Here is a 12,760-nt window from a genome sequence, read left to right as displayed (position 1 = left end):
ATGGGTGGGGGCGGGTGTCCTGACTTTGTCCCTTTGCACCCCACCTCCCTAGAAGTTTTATAGAGCTCTCTTTTAACTGTGTGCCCTGTAATATCCAGGGGAGAAGAGCTCTCAGCTCTCAGGCCTCCCAGGGTAACATCAGTAAGGAGCCTGGGTCTCACAGACACAGAGAAAGTCAGGGAGGATCCCGCCCCAGGAGCTGCCACCAAGCAGCCATCCGAAGTCCCCAGGGCATCCCTTCCCTGGGAAGTCATACCAGGGCCTGAGTCTGGTGTCATCCTGGATGGCTCACCTCAGTTAGGCTTCGTGTTCCCCCCTCAGACCAGGAGCTCCTCATAGGCAGGGACAGAGCCTTATTCATTTGAGGCTTGGACCACACCACACCCCTCCCCCAAAACACACACACAGAGTCAAACCAGCTTCATCTTCATCTGATGCCAAGCCCAGAGCTTTCTGGGCCCACTTTACTAAGGCTCAGAAAGATTAGCAGAGCCCCTGCCATGAAGACACTAGACCCTTATTCCTGTAGCTCTGGGCATTAACAAGTAGAGTGCTTGTGCCCTTGCACAGCAAAGTTCATCTCAGCAGGGTCCCTTCTCCCCTTGCAATGTCCCAGGCACTGTCCCAGGCATGGAGGAGACCCAGGGAACAAAACAAACCCCAGCCCTCATGAAGTCCACAAATCTACACCAATGGCATTGTGCTCAGGACTGGGGAGGGGGTGGGATAAGGGAGTCCTCACTGAGAAGGTAATAGCTAAGCAAGCATCTGAAGGGTGTCTAGGAGATGACCATGGGGCATCAGGAAATAAGAGTGATCCAGGCAAGGACACAGCACGTGCCAAGACCCTGAGGCTCAACCTTATCACTATGTACAGGTAAATGGAAGACATCTTGTTGATCTCCTGGCAGTCAGATGGTGGCCTGGCACTTGCCAGCTACTTTTAGAGTTATCTACAACCATCTGACGACCATTTTGTTCTTAAGAAAGCCTCTCAGAGACCTCATATGGCTTTCTAAAGGTCATTCACTAGTGTGTATGACTTGATCACTGGTCTGCCTGGTTCCAAAGCTTGTGTCTGTCCACATGCCCTCCTGAATGCCAAGGGTCCAGCGTGCCACAGGCTCACCCAGCAGGCCTCGGCTTTGATATTCCTCCTGGGGAATGAATCAATAAATGAGTGAATGAACTAACCAACACCAAGATACCCCTTCCACGTGGTGGTCTCCTGACCCCTGCTGGCAGGAGAAGCAGCCTGGCTGGGCAGGGGATTGGCTCTGGGGCCATGGCCAGCTGAGCCTGGAGTCCAGCCTGCTGCCCCATAGCCTCAGGCCAAACCTACAGAAGCAGAACAGTGACCCCAGGTCACTCCCCTTTGCCCAGCTCCAGGCCCAGGATAGGCATATTGGGTTGACCAGCAGGGGCTACACACAGACACCCACTCTTGTCTCCCAAGTTGTTCTGATCCACCCTGTACCGCAGTCCTTGAAGAGTGGCAGCAAGGAAAAGCATCAGAACCCCTAGGGCCACCCCTGCCCACCTCTCTAGGCATCCCATCTCCCTCTTTCACCCTTTGGGTCCCAGCCACACAAGGCTTCTGCTGGTTCCCTGCAAAAGGCCACTCAGCCAGGCACTGGGTGTGGCATCCCTCTGCCTAACATGCTCTGCATGAGCACTCTTACTTCTGAGACTCAGCTCAAATGCTGCCTCCCCCAGGTGGCTCCCTGACCCCCAAGCTCCATCAATATCCCCTTGGGGGCTCTGCCCACCATGGGTTGACCACATGTTATGACCACAGTACCCAGTGCTGACCTCGTCCTGGAAGCAGCCCCTGACAGTGCATCCCAGTGCCCTCTGTACCCAGACAGCCACCAGCAAGCTGTGCAGAAAGCATTTGGGGATGGAACCAAGCCCTCTTTGCACATCTCGGGCAATGTGTTTTCTTTTTCCGAGAGTGCTGCAAATCCATTTCCCCGACAGTGATGGGAATGGGTACTGTCAGTGGTGGGGAGAGCACATTATGAATGATTCCACTTGAGTCCATTTTTAAAAGGAGGAAATCAATATGCTCTTCCCGGCATCGTCGGCTCCCCTCACCTGACCTCTGTGCTCAGGCCCCAGCGGCTCTTCCCACCACCCTCTCTCTTCCTTCCTTCCCAGAAGGGGCCGTTCCTTTCTCCAAACCACCCACAGAGCCTCAGGAAAACAGGCTTCTCTTCTAGGGAAAGTTCTGGGTGCAGGCACCCACACGGGACACTGGGATAGAAGCACTTGATCTCCAAGGATAGTCTGTGCTTGAGGAACCTCCATGGACCCCGGTGAATGCACTGCCCCAGCCTGGGGACTCTGAAATCACAACCAAGCATGGGCCTACCACATGCTGGACAGTGCCTGGCATTCCCGCACAATGTTTGCAAAAACTCGGGGAACACCAAGAAACAGTCCCAGGATCCGCCCTAGCACCTCCATCTGATGGGCTGGCAAGAAGCAGGCTCAGAGAAGCAAAGCGGTGCCCAAGGACACACAGCTCAAATGTGGCAAACTCTGGATGCTAAAGCAGGCTTTCTGCAATAGCTCCATGGGCTGGCTCCGGGAATGCACAGGTCCTGGGGCCACACCACCAAGGGTCAAACCCCAGCTCTGCCACCCGAAACCTGGACAAGTCACTTAACGTCTGTAAGCCTCCTCTAAAACAGGGCTGATACAACCTCCTTGAGGTGGTGCTGGGAGGCTGTCCAGGAAGGGCCCAGCCAACACGAACCACGAGCAAGGCAGTCCAGAGCCCACCCCTCCGGGCTGTCGGCCGCTGGCCTCTGCCACCTCCCCTCCTCACGGACCTCAGGCCTGTCTGTGCTCTACACCCTCGGTACGAATCCATCCTGGCCTCACCTGGCTGTCCCTCTTTCCAAGAAGCCTGCAGCCTGTGTGGCAACAGCTGTACACATCTCTTGGCCTCAGGCTAACTTTAATAATGAGTGTTCAGTGAGGATTCCTTTTACTTTATTAACTCTCCCTCACCCCAAAGTCAGGCCATTCATTTTCCTGTTTTGCTTTGGAAGCATTTCCACAAATCCACTCTGGAGGCAACATGATTCAGCTAAAAAAAAAAAAAAAAAAAAAAAAGAGGTGGGGCCACCACAACTTGCAGAGACTGGATCCCAGCTATGTCACCGACAGGCTGTGACCTGAGATGCTGTCCTTCCATCTCCAGCCTCAGTTTCCCCCTCTGTAAAATGAAAGGGTTGAACTAGCTAAGTCACCAGGGCCCCTTCAGTGGCCGTGGCTCCTCCTTTCTGGGAAAGACGCAGTTTCTACAGGGCCTGTTTCACTCAGGATAGTGCCTATCTTGGCACAGGTGACGACCCACATTTAGCAACTTACAAATCAGAGAGATATAGCACTGCTCACACTGTGAAACCCACAGGAGGGCTTCCCTCACACAGAAACCCAAGTGGAGGTGTAGAGCTACTTTCTGGAATTTAGCTGGCCACGGGAAGAGGTAAAGAACTCTGAAGGGCCTGACATCAGAAACGGAACGCCCAGCCTAGGCATGACACTCATCACTTCGGCCCTCAGTTAAGCCAGAACCAGGCACTGGGCCTTCCCTGGCAAACCACAAGGGAACCAAGGAGTTTCCACTGCCATGTGCTGGAATGTGGAAAGCCAGGCATATGAGGAATAGCCCACTGACCACCACCCACGCCTGAGTCTCCCAGGGACGAGGGGAGAAGATGGGTGCTGTATGGCCCTTGGATAGCATCAGGTCTAAGCCCTGGGCAGAGGGGAGGGAGAGGCTTGGCTACACGGGCCTGGAGTGTGAGGAGTACTCTGGGCCTGGCATCTTGGGTCCCTCCTCGTGCATCTAAGCATTCCCACAAGGACTTTATACACAGGGCAGCTTCATCGGGACTAGATACCCCAACCCTATCTGGGGAGGTCCTTCCTGACAGAACGGCAAGAATGCACAGGTGCAGGAGAGATGGCTCCAGGCAGTTAGAGTGACCATCCTAGGGCTGCATTTACTGCACCTTCTAGCATGCCAGCCACAGGCAAAACCCAATGTCTGTCAAAGACTGTTTATTCATTCACCCTTCACTCATTCGGCAAAATAGGTGTCAGACATGAGCAATATCCAGCCCCTTCCCTCAGACACTTGGGCTTGGGGTGGGGACCAAGCTCTTACTTACCCAGGACATCCCTGATCCTGTGGCCCTGATGGGAGCATCATCCTATGTTTTCCAGGACCTTTCAGGACCAGGTCTTGGGAAGAGACATGGTTGGAGCCTGCACTGAGCTGCTGCCCACAAGCCTGGCGTGACATGGCATCTCCACAGGCCTCTGCACAATGGCACCAGGCTCAGGCCTGTGGCAGCAGGTATGTTACCACTCCAATTATACAGATGAGGCAACAGAGGCCTCCAAGAGTTGCCCAGCGAGGACTAGACCCAGCTGGCCTGCCTCAGGAGAAAAGTGAGTGCACAGCAGCCAGCAACTCCATGCACCTCCTTCAGGGAAGCGGGACAATGGCATGCGTGGGAGGGCCACGCTGGCCTCAATCCCAGCAAGCTGATGAAATCTTGGTTTGCCCCTGGGTCAGGTCCTGCTGGCTTCTTCCCCAAGAAGCTTTCTCTGCAGCCCCCATGCCACCTCTGCTCCCCTCACCACAGCTGGAAGGCCTTGTCTTTGGCCAGCTGCCCCCAGCACACAGTGGGTTCCCAAGGGCCAGGCCCCACCATCATCCCCTTTGGCCTCTGAGTCCAGCACAGGCTCTGCTTTGATGTGATCAGGACATTCGTAGGACGGGAAGCATGAATTCATTTATATCCACCTTATACCAACACAGTAACAGCATTTCACATTCTCTTTTTTTAAATAACTTTTGTCTTAATAGAAAATATGTAAAACACCAAAAAATTTAAAACCCATAAACTCACCGTTGACATATTCATATATTTCCTTCCAGGCTTTTCTCTGTGCTTAGCTTCTGTTTGTTCACAAAGCAAAATTGCCAGGATGGGGTATGATTTTGTAGCCTGGTTTTCATACTCGGGGTCACATTGCAAGCACTTTATAGTGTTAATTCATGTGTTGAGTAAACCATGTAATGGCTGCATGGCATTCATTCTAATCGCTCCATAATTTAGATGGCCATTCCCCCAATGTGGACGTGAGGTAGTTGCCAATTTCAGGCCACACAGAAAAGGCTGCAGGGCCTCTTTCTGGGTGAGAATCGTGGTCTGCTTGTCCAAGCGTGCCCAAGGCACATTCCCACCTGGCCTCCTTGCTCGAAGCCCTGCCTTTGTTAAAGCCTGTCACCCAGCATCCCGCTGGCCCTGTCCCAAGAGGAGGCTCAGGAATCCCCCCTCTGCAGGACCTCCCAACTGCTCCGGGCCTGCTCCCAGCTCCAGCCTGAAGAGGGCTGGGTGTTCAGAGGCGGTGTCTCCCCAGCCTGAGCTCTCCCTCGGCCCCCCTCTCCCCTACTCTCCTCACTCCCTCCACAGAGGGCTGGCCCAGGCCAGCCATGCAGGGACTGTGCAAGAGCTGTACCTGACAAAAAGCTGGTTACCAATTTGAGAGAAAACCAAGGCTGCCTTGGGGAAAGGTCTGGAATGCCCTTCTGGAAAGCACATACAGGCCCTGGGAGGGGGGCTCCCTGAGGTGGGCACTCCCCGGCCCCTGGGTGTCTCTCCCTCTCTGTGCATCTCCTCTCCTGCCAAGCCACCTACCAGAACCACAACAGCCCACTCTCGGTCCCTTTCTCAGCACAGGCTCTGTTGGCTTCTTCAGTTCAGTGTCCACTCCGGAACCTGACTGGCCCAGCCCAAGCCCTTGGTAGCTTTCCCTGGGGCCTAAGTCTCTGGTCGGCCATGGATAGGTTCCTGGTTCAAGCACCCTCCACTGGTCACTTATCTCAGGTGGAGGGAGAGAAGCAGCCCTGACCCCAGCGACCTAGGGCAGTGGACACCCTGAGGAAGGGGCAAGGGAAAGAATGCAGTCACCACAGGTATGATAGGCAGAAGACACGGGTCTCGACGGCGGTGGCACCAAGGGCTGGGAGGACACGCTGAGCAATGACCAGAGCAAAGAGTATGTCTTACTCATGGTGGTGCCCAGCAGAAGGGACTGTGCTCCTGGGTAAGCAGGGCAGGACCAGCAGAGCCCACAGAAGCTGTTACAGCACCAAGCACTGCCATCAGATTACTGGTCCCACACAGCTAAGCAGGCACCAGAGGCCTCTGCCTGGGGCACCTCTGGAGAGAGGCAGGGCCCAAGGGGAAGAGTAAGATGCCAGACAAGTATCCCTGGGGACCCCTGTGTACTGGGGGCTGGAAAGTGGAGGGCACAGCAGATAAGGGGATGGCAGGATCAGGGGCAGAGGCAGGACACCCCAAATGGTCTCTAGGCTGCTGGGTGCTGTCAGCCACTGCAAGGTGGACACAGCTGCAGACAGCAGCCTGGTCTGAGGTCCCGCCCTCCTGCGGCTGGTGGAGGCAAGGCCATCTCTCCCCCTCACCTAGCCAGGGATATCTCTGAAGGCCACTCTGGCCCAGCGCTCCCCGTGCAGCTGGCCTGCATGGCAGCCATCCACTTCTCCCTGCCCACTCTTGCTTCATCCCAAGATGCCTCCCCAAAAGTACAGGAAGCCAGTGTACGAACATCACGTGTGAATCCCAGGAAAGCTGAGGAAGCAGGGCCACCGCCAGGCTGGCATCAGGCCTCTCCCTCCTGAGCCTTCAGCCTGCCCCCCTCTTCTACCACAGCTCACCGCCTACCCCTCTGGGACTCTGTGAACATTTCAGCACCTCCAGACTTTGCTTTCCTTGCTCTTGACCTACACTATGCTTTCCTTCCCTGACCCTGTCCTTCCGGCAACCTGTGCCATCTGATGACTGATGCCCACTGCTATGGCCTCTCAAGCCCCACTAGCAGGCTTACCAGGCCCCACCCCACAGCCCTCTGAGTTTGCCCCATCCTGCCTCAGCCTTGGCTTCAGCCTTCATGCACAGGACAACTGTGCCACGAGGAGCCTGGATGGGAACAGACCAAGAGTGGGCCCAGTGGGTCCCAAAGTGTGCGGTCAGAGACAACATGAGTAATGCTTGCCAGCAGAGCTTTGATTCGGAATTACTGGGTTGTCCCACCCTGGGGATTTCTCAGCCATAAGACACAGAAATGGAAGGAGCAAGAACCCAGCTGCAGTGTCACTTCTGCTTGTCACATGAATGAAAGAGCAAAACCCCACAAGGGACGTAAGGGCTCACAGGGATGGGCAAAGCGTGGTCCTGAGAGCATCATCCTGGAAAGGAGTAGGGCCTAGCTGGGGAGGGGCTCCAGAGCATGGGAAGAGCCATGGACAGGGTCGGAGGGTGGGGGTGGAGTGCATGGGTAACCACACAGGATGCCCAGGAGCGTGGGCCAGTCCAAGCCTGTGGCAAGATGGAGTGCAAAACTGAGGTGTCAGCAAGGCGGGCTCCATCCGAAGGCCGTGGGAGAAGCATGGGTCCCAGGCCTGTCTCCTGGCCTGGATGCTCGTCTTCTCTGTCTTCACATCATCTTCTCTGTATGCATCTGTGTCCTGGCCGCCCCTTCTCAGGAGGACTCCAACCACACCGGATGTGCAAATAAGGCCACATGCTGCGTGCGGTCCTGGGGGTTCAGACTGCAACACAAGAATGGGGGAAAACTCAATTCAGCCACAGCAGCATTGGTGGATTGCATTGCCTCACCAAGGGAGGCCTGGCCCAAGGATGGCAGGAAACCTGCTGGAGGCTTTTGCACATCCTTACCGGCTGCGGGCCACCTGGGCAGTGGGCTGGCTGCTCCCTGTTGCCACCCGGGAGATGACAAGAGGGAAGGAAGCGAGGCCTGGAGCCAGCTAGAGCTCCAGCAATCCTGTCGTCAATCATCAGACACTTCGCTGCCTACTTTGGGCTCTAAAATAACACATTGATTTTTGAGCCAAGGCTAACTTTAGTTACCAGTGATGCTGCTAACAGGGGGAAATAAGTAATCATCATTAGAACTGAATCCAAATGAATGAGCTAGCCTGGGTCTCACTGGGATTTGGGCTTCTTCGTCTTCTTCTTTTTTTTTAATTGTCACAGTTTGCTGACATAGTTCTTCCTAAACTGAAGCGACATGAAAGAAATCTTTTACAAAATATGACACGTTACCATTTGGGAAATATTAAAGGAATTGATTATTCTGCTTATCTGCTGCTGTTCTACAAACCATCCCAAGATTTAGTGGCTTCGCACAATACCATTTTGTAACATCTCACTATTTCGTGGGTTGGGAATTGAGGTAGGACTTGGCTGGTCATTCTTCTGCTCTGCGTGACATCAGCTAGGCTGCTCCATGGTGCTCAGCTGGCAGCATGGCAGGTCCAGGACATCCTGAGTCACATGCCAAATCCCTCCCATCATGGTCTCTGGGCTCCCCACATGGCCTCTCCGGCAGGGCCCAGCAGCAATAGTCTATGCAGAGGTGCTGGGACCCAAGCCCACGGTGGACACCACGGGTGAGAAAGTGCTTAGTCCCTTTTGTTGTGGGGAAAACATCTTGGACAGGAGCCAAGGGAATGGGCAGCAGGGACTAGTTATGTTCTTGTCAGCAACCAGCAGGAGTCTGGAGCAAAATGCTCAGCTTACAAAGCAACCCCAGACTCCAAAGTAGACGGCACCACCCTTACCCACACTCACACTGCTTGAACTGCTAGTCTCTCATACAAACTCACCCACACTCACACTGCTCCTACTGCTAGTGTCTCATACACACATACCCACACTCACACTTGCTCCTATGACCAGTCTCTCATACACACTCACCCACACTCACACTGCTCCTACGGCCAGTCACTCATACATACTCACCCACACTCACACCTGCTCCTACGGCCAGTCTCTCATGCACACTCACCCACACTCACACTGCTCCTACTGCTAGTCTCTCATACACACATACCCACACTCACACTTGCTCCTATGACCAGTCTCTCATGCACACTCACCCACACTCACACTGCTCCTACAACCAGTAACTCATACATACTCACCCACACTCACACCTGCTCCTATGGCCAGTCTCTCATGCACACTCACCCACACTCACACCTGCTCCTATGGCCAGTCTCTCATACACACTCACCCACACTCACACTGCTTCTGCGACCAGTCTCTCATTACACACTCACCCACACTCACACCTGCTCCTATAACCAGTCTCTCATACATACTCACCACACTGCTCCTACAGCCAGTCACTCATACATACTCACCCACACTCACACCTGCTCCTATGGCCAGTTTCCCATGCACACTCACCCACACTCACACTTGCTCCTACACACATGCTCTCTTATATACACACTCATAGGCACGCACACTCATGCACATTCTCACACAAACACATGATCACGTGCACATCGCTCTCTCTCTCTCTCTCTCTCACATACACACACACACACACATGCAGTCACTCTCACAGACTCTCACACGTGCTCACACCTGACACTGAAGCACAAAGCTATGGACCCCTGATGGAAAGTCATGGAGGATACATGAAAGAGATCACCTTCTCAGAAATTACTAACAGTCTACCAGGCACCAAGCCTGTGACAGGTGCTGGGAAGCAGCAGAGTCGGAAGGAGACACAGTGCTGATTCAGATGCTGATTCCTCCTGTTTCCTTGTACAGATTTGGCTTCATAATTCATGGACTCAAGGCCCCAGCCTAGAGGTACACAGTGGCTCCCACAGGACATCCAGCTAGCAAAGGGACCTTGTCTACTCTTCAATGTTTTGTTTTGTTTTGTTTTGTTTTGTTTTAAACCAGTTATCAGTTTTTGAAACTCAGGAGTTATCACATAAAATCTAAATTCTGGCTTCTCTAGAAAAACTGGAAAAGCTTGGAACTCATGTGAGCCTGAGCGCTGGGTCTGCCCACCTCACAGCTCAGGGTGACTGTCCAGCCCCCAGTGCCTGGAATGGTGGCCTCCATGTCATAAAAGGGCAGCTCTTAGAAATCATCTACCTCAAACCTGTAATTTCCTGCTGCAGATTCAGGGTCTGGAGAGGAGGAGGCCCTGTATGAGGCCACATGTGGGGCAGCCCAGGGCCACTTGGCTCAAACCACCTGCAGCAGGACCAGGGTGGCACTCCCTGTCTTCTCCTTTTCTCTCTCCAGGACCTCGGACAGCCTCAGGCCCAGTGAAGTCCCAGGAATGCAGTCGTGGGAGAAAATGCGGGCCAGGTTCTTCAAACTCCACTTCCAAAGGAGCTTCATGGTTCCAGAAGCTGGACAGCCTAAGACAGAAGTTCTGCCCCCAGAAGGATGACTGTCCCCAAGTCCCTTTAGGGGTCCAGATTGTGGGTGTGTGTGGGGCCCAGCCTGATGCCAGTGTCTTGCCCCTTCTGTGTCCCAGGGGCCCTGTAAACCCCCCCCCCCTGCTGGGGCTCCCACTCCCTGGAGCACCAGTCTCCCATCCTCACCCCTCCATGACCCTCCTTGATAGCACCCACTGCTCACACAGGCCTCATCCACAGTCTGAGTTCTGAGCAACCGAGAAGACCCAGGCCCCACCTCCTACATGAACAAAGGAAGTTCCAAAACCCCCACCCAGGACATCGGGTGACATCGGGTAATGACACCTACCCTCAGGGCTGTCATGAAGACAAAATGAGACAACACATGCCATGATCTGACACCGAATAGGTGCTTGGAAGATGACAGCTGCTAGCATTATTATCACCAAGGAAAACTTCACATCCTCTCCATACTAAATATGGCCTGCAATGTACAGTGGAAGAGATTCGTTAATTCTACCATATGTCCTAATTGGAAACATAGCTTGAATCACTGCCACTTGCCAGAAGAAAAAAGAGAAAGGCAAGCCAAAAAAAAAAAAAAAAAAAAAAGGTTTTTCTTGACTTCCTACAGACTAGAGCAGTTATCAGACAAATGTCTTTCCCCTGACTCTGGGATTTTCCCAACATCTCCATCATCTGCCTGCACTGGTTTTCATCTCTGCAATCATCCCACAGGCTAGGGACCCAAAGGAGTGTCTTTGAAACCCAGCAAAACTGTGCATTAATGGTGATCTTTCAGAAAATGCACACAAGGAAATTTATTGAGCAAATCTTCACAAAACAACTTTCAGACAGATGGTGATGGGCCCATCACAGCTGAGCCAGACCAAGTCCCCACTCCAGGCAGCTCAGAGAGGATGGGGGCACCTTGTTAGGGCACCCCTGGCAGAACACTCCAACATGACAGAGGTGCTGGATCCCCTGCAACTGTGAGGTCATGAAGCTCATGGACCAGCTGGGTAGAGGATGCCATGGCGTGACACACGGTCTCACCCTGCATCACAGAAGGCAAGGGGACCTGCCCGGAGCTGTGAGCCAGTTGCTCAGAATGGTCACATTAAGAAACACAAAGAGCCATATATGCCTGAATGTTGAATAAGTGGACCAAGAATAATCAAGCTAGCCACACATGGCACAATGTTTTGCATGTGTTCAGCTGAGTCAATGAGGGAAGATAGGAATGAGCACCACTGATGGTGAGAAGGGAGATGAGCCACTTCAGGTCCTTTTGGCCTCCCATCTCTGTTCCTGCTCCTTTGGTCTCTGACCAACTTCACACAGATGAAATGAAGTTCCTGGCCCCTGCCTTTGCCCCTGCCACCCCTGCGACCTGAGCATCCCTGCTGACATCCCCAGGGAGGCCATCACATCGACACACGTGTCTGGAGGAGCCAAGGGTTAATACCCCAAGGACAAACCTTTATCCAGTGGTATATACAAACCAGTGGGCAAGTTCCTTCCCTGTGGCTCAAGAGATACCCTGAGACCCAGGGTACAGCTTCTTAGGGACCCTGTTCTCTTAATCAAGTCTAACTCAGTGATAATCCTCCCACGTTCCCCCTTCTGCCCTCCTCCACTGCCCTGGTCCTCATGCCTGCTCCCTCGGCTTGCACTCACCAAGGAAAACATCCTTTGCACAAAAGCAGTACACAGCATCACCTACACAGAGATCATGTGGGAGATGTGAGCCACAGAATATCACTACTAGAAGGGTCTTCAAGGCCACCTTGTTTGACCCCAAACCTCCCCTTCCATTTTATAGATGAAAAAACTGAGACCCAAAGCTGAGAAGGGAATTCATTGTCCGAGGCCATACAAAACATTTTAAAACAGGAGTGGATATGTTAATATCAGATAAAATAGACTTCTGAGAAGAGGAATTTCTAGAGACAAAGAGGGATATTACATAATGATAAAAGGACCAAATTACCAGGAATACATAACAATCCTAAATGTGTATGCACCAAACAACAGAGCCTCAAAACACATGAAGCAAAAACAGAGCTGAAAAGAGAAACAGATAAAGCTAAAATTATAGTTGAGACTCCAACACTCTCCTTTCAGCAACCTGCAGAACCACTAAGCAGAAAATCAGCAAGGATATAGAGGGATTTCTAACAACACAACCACCCAAGGAGGTCTAATTAACAAACATAGAGCACTCCACCCCAGAATAGCAGAATACACATTTTAAAAGTGGCTATGGAACATTCACCAAGACAGACCATATCCTGGTCTATAAAACCACTCCTGAATAGGCTGATAATCACTAGAGGGGAGGGGGGTGGGGAATGGGTGAAATAGGTGATGGGGATTAAGGAGGGCACTTATTGTGGTGAACACCAGATGTTGTATGTAAGCAATGAATCACTAAATTGTACACCTGAAACTAAT

General features: G+C 52.8%; 1 long non-coding RNA gene across 1 annotated transcript; it reads right to left on the bottom strand.

Annotated features, from left to right (window-relative positions):
* Positions 1 to 1,008: 1,008 nt before the first annotated feature.
* LOC131503893 (uncharacterized) lies at positions 1,009 to 7,654 on the bottom strand. Its single transcript, XR_009257677.1, has 2 exons — positions 4,935 to 7,654; positions 1,009 to 1,157 (listed from the first exon to the last, which is right to left on the bottom strand). It is a non-coding gene; the product is annotated as an uncharacterized LOC131503893 (long non-coding RNA).
* Between the last annotated feature and the right edge of the window lie 5,106 nt (positions 7,655 to 12,760).

The sequence above is a fragment of the Neofelis nebulosa genome, chromosome 2 (assembly GCF_028018385.1).
Source record: "Neofelis nebulosa isolate mNeoNeb1 chromosome 2, mNeoNeb1.pri, whole genome shotgun sequence".
Classification (NCBI taxonomy): Eukaryota; Metazoa; Chordata; class Mammalia; order Carnivora; family Felidae; genus Neofelis; species Neofelis nebulosa.
Note: the sequence above shows the minus strand (reverse complement) of the source record. Positions and strands in the feature narration are given on the sequence as shown.